Source organism: Alligator sinensis, unplaced genomic scaffold (genome assembly GCF_000455745.1).
Source record: "Alligator sinensis unplaced genomic scaffold, ASM45574v1 scaffold907_1, whole genome shotgun sequence".
Taxonomy (NCBI): domain Eukaryota; kingdom Metazoa; phylum Chordata; order Crocodylia; family Alligatoridae; genus Alligator; species Alligator sinensis.
The window spans coordinates 2,236,482-2,243,110 of NW_005841925.1; the positions used below are offsets into that span (position 1 = coordinate 2,236,482).

The following is a 6,629-nucleotide window of genomic DNA, read 5'->3' on the forward strand; positions in this document are numbered from 1 at the left end:
AACCACCTGGGCCAAAAGCCACCTCATGGTATCCCCCCCTGAAACCCACTGACAAAATTGTGCTTAAAAGCTTGCCTAAGAAAAGCCTACCTTTGTTGTACTGCATTTTTGCTCTACTCTTCCATTTATGATGTCCCCACTAGGGCTAATTGTTGTGGCTAAAATGTTCAGGGGCTGCAGGAAATCATGAAATCCTTTTCCTCTTAAAATCAGCAGGGAATTTTCTTAAAAATCAAGAGCACAAAATACTCTGTAATGATGATAGGATAAATACAGAGGCTGCAGGATTCAAGCATGCACTTTATTCTTCAAGAGTCACTTTACCAAGAGCGTAAGTACAGTGCACTCAAGCACTGCCAAAAACTAAATGTACCCAGAAAAGTCTCCAATCCATTTTAATAGCACCAAAACTGCCAGAAGATACTATGGAAGCTTCACGATGCTTTAGGGTAGAGCTATCTTAGTAGCTTAACTGTATAACAACCCTAATTAACTACACTGGCAATAGAAATAACTATGTGCTAAGCACTAAAATACTTTCTAAACAGCATTGTCAGCAATGTAATTCAGAGCCTGTATTTCACAGATTTCATAAACATTTGGGCTGGAAGGGACCCGGGAGGATCATCTAGTCCAGCCCCCTGCCCCAGAGGCAGGAAGTCAACAGGGATCATAGGATCCCAGCAAGATAAGCATCCAAATGTGTCTTGAAAGCGTTCAAAGTGGGTGCTTGAACTGTTTTCGGTGGCAGTCTATTCCAAACCTTGGGGGCTCAGACAGTAAAGAAGTTCTTTCTTATGTCCAGCCTGAATCGGTCATGGTGGAGTTTGTGACGGTTCGATCTTGTCATCCCTTGGGGCGCTCTGGTGATTGTAGTATTTTACAATCACCAATCACTCTGGTATTCATTACCTTGGATTTACTGGGAGACAAAAGGAACATTTTTATGAGGGGGAACTTAAGGATTTGGTAGAGGTGCACTGATATATTGATCCAATATCGGATTGACACCAATATGACAAAAATTGATTATATCGGAAATCAGCTTTTTTTGCCTGATGTGGCCAATAATTTGCCCAATAAATGCCCCATGCATGCGCAGCTGCAGCACAGCACATAGATGGTAAAGAGTACAGGGTGGCAGCTTGGAGAGCTGTGTCCAGCTGGTAAGTCTGTTGTGGTGGAAGGGGAAGGGGGAGGGAAGGGGCATGGGGGCGCAGATTGCAGATCTGCGTGCGGGGCGAGGGTGAGCTGCTGCTGCAGGCTGGGGCTGGGGCTGTGCTGAGCTCTTCCTGGTTGGGGCTGGGCTAGGCTGCACTCAGGGTGGGCAGCAGTGGCACTGAGAGGAGAGGTTGGGGGGGGCTATGGTGAGTTTTGGGGTGGCTGCAGCTCCCCCATAGCTTCCCTCCCAGTGCCTCCACCACCCTGAGTGCCCTAAGCGCAGCCTGGCCCAGCCCCTGTTTGGGAAGAGCCCAGCGCAGCCCTGACCCCAGGCCACAGCGGCAGCCCAGCCTTGCCCCACGTAGATCCAGGGGGCACACCCCCACCATGCCCTCCTGGCGTGCACGTAGCAGTGGGAGCCACCCCTCCCCTTCCTGCACTCCCCAAATGAGCTGCAGCTCTGTTTCATAGTTTCATAGTAGCTAGGGTCTGGAGGGACCTGAACAGATCATCTAGCCTGACCCCCTGCCACAGGCAAGAATGAATGCTGGGTTCACAAGAGCCCAGACAGGTGATCATCCAACCTCCTCTTGAATTTGCCCAAGGTAGGGGCGAGGACCACTTCCCTGGGAAGTTGGTTCCAGATTTTGGCCACCCTAACTGTAAAATATTGCCTTCTGATCTCTAACGTAAACCTATTCTCCATCAGCTTATTACCATTGTTCCTGGTCACCCCAGGTGGTGCTGGGGAGAAAAGAGCTCTACCTATTTGCTGTTGATCTCCCCTGATGAGCTTGTAGGCAGCCACCAAGTCCCCCTTCAGCCTCCTCTTGTTGAGGCTGAACACGTTCAGGTCCCTCAGTCTCTTGTCCTAGGGCCTGTCCTGCTGCCCTCTCATGAAGCGTGTGGCCCTCCTCTGAACCCTCTCCAGGCTGGCCACATCCCTTTTGAAGTGCGGCGCCCAGTACTGGACGCAGTACTCCAACTGCAGCCTGACCAAAGTCGCATAGAAGGGGAGTATCATCTCTCTGGTCTGGCTTGAGATGCACCTTTGGTTGCATGACAAGGTACAGCTGGCCTTGCTGGCTGCGGTCTGGCATTGGTGGCTCATGTTCATATTGGAGTCAATAATGACTCCAAGATCCTTTTCCGCCTCTGTGCTTTCAAGAGGGAAACTCCCCAGCCTGTATGTATGTTGTGGATTCCTTCTCCCCAGGTGCAGCACCCTGCATTTGCCTACGTCCCACATCTTAGTGTCATCAGAAAACTTGGACAGCGTGCTTTCCACCCCCTTGTCCAAGTCACTGATGAAGATGTTAAACAGTGCGGGCCCGAGGACTGAGCCCTGGGGGACCCAATGCTCACATGTTGCCAGGTTGAGTACAACCCATCAGCCACTACTCTTTGGGTGTGCCTTATCAGTCAATTTTTTACCCATCCAACTATGTAGGCATCAATGCCACAGTCGCCTAATTTACTGATGAGGATGGGGTGAGAGACAGTGTCAAAGGCCTTCTTAAAGTCTAGAAAGACTACCTCCACAGCGACACCATTATCTAAGGATTTAATTACTTGGTCATAAAGGGCAATCAGGTTGGTCAGGCAGGTCCTGCCTTTGATGAACCCATGCTGATTGCCCCTGAGCATGATCTCCCCTGCAGACCCCCCACAGATGTGCTCCTTGATGATTCTCTCCACTGCCTAGTGCTCTGCTCCATACTGGCTGGTCAGTGCCTGCCCCAACTCTACTCCCTCCCTCACCACAGGAGCCTCAATCTGTCCCCTCCACCACAAACTCCTTCCCCCACAACAGACTTACCGGCTGGACACTGCTCTTCAAGCTGCTGGGCTGCATATCAGAAATTTAATTGGTATCGGCTGATATGCCTCCTTAAAAATCAGCTATTGGTATCAGCCCCCAAAATCTCTCTCAGTGCACCCCTATAATTTGGTTCTTCTTTGGATAATTCTATAGTATCTTTCTACAGTGGCCCTTGAAGTTAGTGTGCTGTAGAATGTACTCATATAAAAATGGCATCTGATTCTCATCAGATAAGTTTTCTGTGCATGTCTGATGTTAGAACCATTTGTTTTAGTCACTTAGGTTTTCTTAGCATTTGAGACCTGTAGAAGCAGGAGTAAAAACTGTAGGGTTTGGGGAGTGGGGGTTGTTTGTTTGTTTTTTGTCTTTAACATTTGGCCCTTTTCCTCCATAGACCCTGGAGCACTTTACAAATTGAATGGGCATCATTATCCCTGTGTTGACACCAGGGATGGTGGTAGGTGGGGAGGTCTCCCAATGGTTCAAAGGAAAGGCCAGAAATAGACCTAGTTCTTGTGTCCTGACCTAATGCCCAGTATCTCCCAGCTGCTGCATCACAAACAGAATTGCTCTACTAAATCCTAAATGGTTTCACCCACAGAAGAAATGAGCACAGCTGTGAACAGTGAATAAGAGCTTATTTTTAGGCAACAAAAATGTTAGGGAGGGGGTCATTTGTGGTAGTTGTTGTTAGAGATGGGGGTTTGTGAGCTGGCCCTGGTTTGATCCATGGGAGCAGTTTCGTTGTTTGTAGGCAGCTGCTCCTACCTGAACTTAATGAGGTTGCACCAAATTCAGAGCCTGGGGAAATCTGTCCCTTGTAAAAGAGGTGCTTCAGATCCAGAGGAGGCTTAAATGCAATGGAACTGCACTCTTCAGAGAGACTTTTCATACATTTTTTAATAGCATCATGTGGGTTTCAGAGCTTTGGGGTATTTCCTTTGACTCAGATTCTTCCTTCCAGTATACATAACTCAGTAACGCAACCTTTTCAAAGTCTAGGTCTTAGCTTGTTGGAGATCATGACCACAGCCTCCCATGAGCCAAACCATTCTTTCATTCCTTGCACTCAGGACCTATCAAGAGTGCTCCCTGCTGCAAGTGCTCTCCATACAAACATTTTGCTCCTTTTCACTCAAAGCTGGGAAAACTCCTGTGCTGGCTGCCTTGTGTCCCAGCTTTAGGCAAGATGGTCAAGTACCAGCCAAGAGTACTGCTACTTGAGCTCTCACTCCATGCAGCTGTGTGAGGCTAAAAACAGACATCAGGTTTATCCCAGGCCTGAATTTGACTCCCATAACAGGCCCAGGATAGTTTACACATGCCTCTTGAATGGCAATTAACTGGAATTAGCCCTATTGTCCAGGGGGAGAAAGTGTTATCACAGTATTTCAAAGGTACTTCACCAGTACTTAAAGTGGGACAATGGGCTTGTATTAAATGTTTTGTCCTGGGGGAAATCCAATCTCTGTTTCTAGCCTCATGATTTGCAGATCCCAGGGCTCTTGTATGCACAAATGTACTAGCTTCTTTCTCTAATGCCTGCTGACTGAAGCATCCCCCAGAGTTAGAGCTGCTGAGTGCTAATAATTGCAACCTTTTACCCACTTTCTTTTTCCCCCTCCCACACCAGCCCCTGCACTGTAATTTGAAAAAGAGACTGAAACTTCCTTTTCACTCATTGACTCACATAGCTCTTACCCCAGTGCGTGAACGGCACATGCCCCTGGTGGCTGTGGGGGCACACCTGCGCCAGTGGCGGTGGGAGCCCAGCAGCGGGGAGTGGGGAACTCCTGCAGACACCACTGGCACTGTTGGCGGTGAGGGAGGGGGTGGCGAACGCCAGCCACAGGTCAGCAACCACCTGCAGGTGCCACCAACAGTGTCAGCAATGGCCGGGAGCGATCAGGGACAGATCAGGGTGGTGAGCAGCAATTGCCCCTAGGTGCTGCCAACAGTATCAACGGTGCCCTTTTGCAGGGGGTGCACCACCATGCCCAGGGGGTGCACATGCACCCACGTGCACTCCCTATGCGTTGCCCCTGCCCCAGTGATCACTTGCATTATCCAGTACACTATTAAAGTAGCAAAGGCTGCACTGACATTCTTGGTGCTGGAGATAACCAAGCTAGAACTTCCTTAGGGCAGTGGTGGGGAGGAGAGCATATGTTCTTCTACACTGTGGATATATAGATTGCTAGGTACTGTAGTATGTTTCTCTGTGCTCATTCACATCTTCCTGAAGCTCAAATCATTCTGTTCAACACCCATTCTGGTGTCCATAGACAAGCCTGATTACAATGGAACTTCAAACGTTTTGTTGGCAGGGCTTGTGGGGCACTGACATGGGCCTGAAATAGCTTGCAGCTGACATGCCACCCTGCCATCCTGGTGAGGGTCTTTGAGCTCACAGTGTGGGGCTGAACAGGGTAGCAACTGTAGACGAAGCTCAGGCAAGGAAAGCCCATTACATCCCCTCTGCATTCCTCTCTGTTCGCTCTTCCTTTGCCTATGGGAGGGAGGCCCTGGTAGGTCAGTGTCCACATCACTCAGGCTGACAGTGGCAGCTCAACCAAGTAGTAGACTGGATGCTGGTGGCTCACAGGCTAAATGGTAGCAGCAAGGGGATATAGCTAGTATGCTGGCTGTGATCCCCCAGGGAAGTGCAGGAGGTGCTGATTTAAACCTTCCAGAAGGCGAATGTCCCAGTCTCACACAAGAGGCAACTAAAGTTAAGTAGCAATGTGGTAAGAAGCAAAGTACTGACAGGGATCAAAAGCCAGCTCAGAGACAGAAAGCATGGAGCAGAACTTAGAGTGGTCCATTTTCATCATGACAATGTTAAGTGTGTGGACCTCAGGGTTGTACTATTTCCTAGGGCATTTGCTTAGTATGATCTAATCATCTGAAAGAAGGAGCAACATTTGCAGATGCCAAGAAGCCATTTAGGAACAGGAAGGAGTGTGAGGAACTTGAGAGACCTCAGGAAGTCAGTCAATGGGCAGTATGATAACAAATGAAAGGCAAAAGCCATAGATGCAAAGTCAAGAGGGAATACTTTATTTTGAACCTTACAGGAATCTAAATTGACTACATCAGCCCAAAGGGATTTGCATGTTGTTGCACAGAGCTCATTGAAAGCCTCTGCTCAGTTGTGACAGTAGTAAAAAAAAAAAAAAAAGAAGAAGAAGTAAGGGGTGGCGAATGACATGACAGTATCATAAAGCAGCAGGGTGGACTCTCCTGGAATACCATGATGAGGACTGATCACCCCATCTCAAAAACGGTGGTTCAGAATTAGAGGGGGTTTTGCAAAGGCCTCTTCTTTGATGAAAAATTAAAAGACTGGGCTTGTTCTGGAAAAGAGGAATAGACATGATAACATTCTAATATTATAAGTCTGTCCGTCTGTCCGTAACACTTTATTTGCACACTGATTGGCAGAAGGCAGCCTGCCGCCATGATGGTGGGGGCGCAGGGGACGGAGCGGGGGGCGGTGGAGCAGGGAGCTGCTCCCTGGAGGCGGTGGCAACAGAGCAGATGGAAGTGGGGAGGAGGGGGGAGGCCAGCAGGGCCTCTCTGCAGGTAACATGGCAGGGAGGGAAGGGGAGTGGGCCTGGGCCCAACGCAGGGGGAGGGGAGCGGG

The 6,629-nt window shown here is 49.1% G+C and overlaps 1 pseudogene; it reads right to left on the reverse strand.

The window, feature by feature from the left end:
- Window positions 1-6,037: 6,037 nt before the first annotated feature.
- The window catches only part of LOC106721924, a 14,371-nt pseudogene continuing 13,779 nt past the window's right edge, over window positions 6,038-6,629 (reverse strand).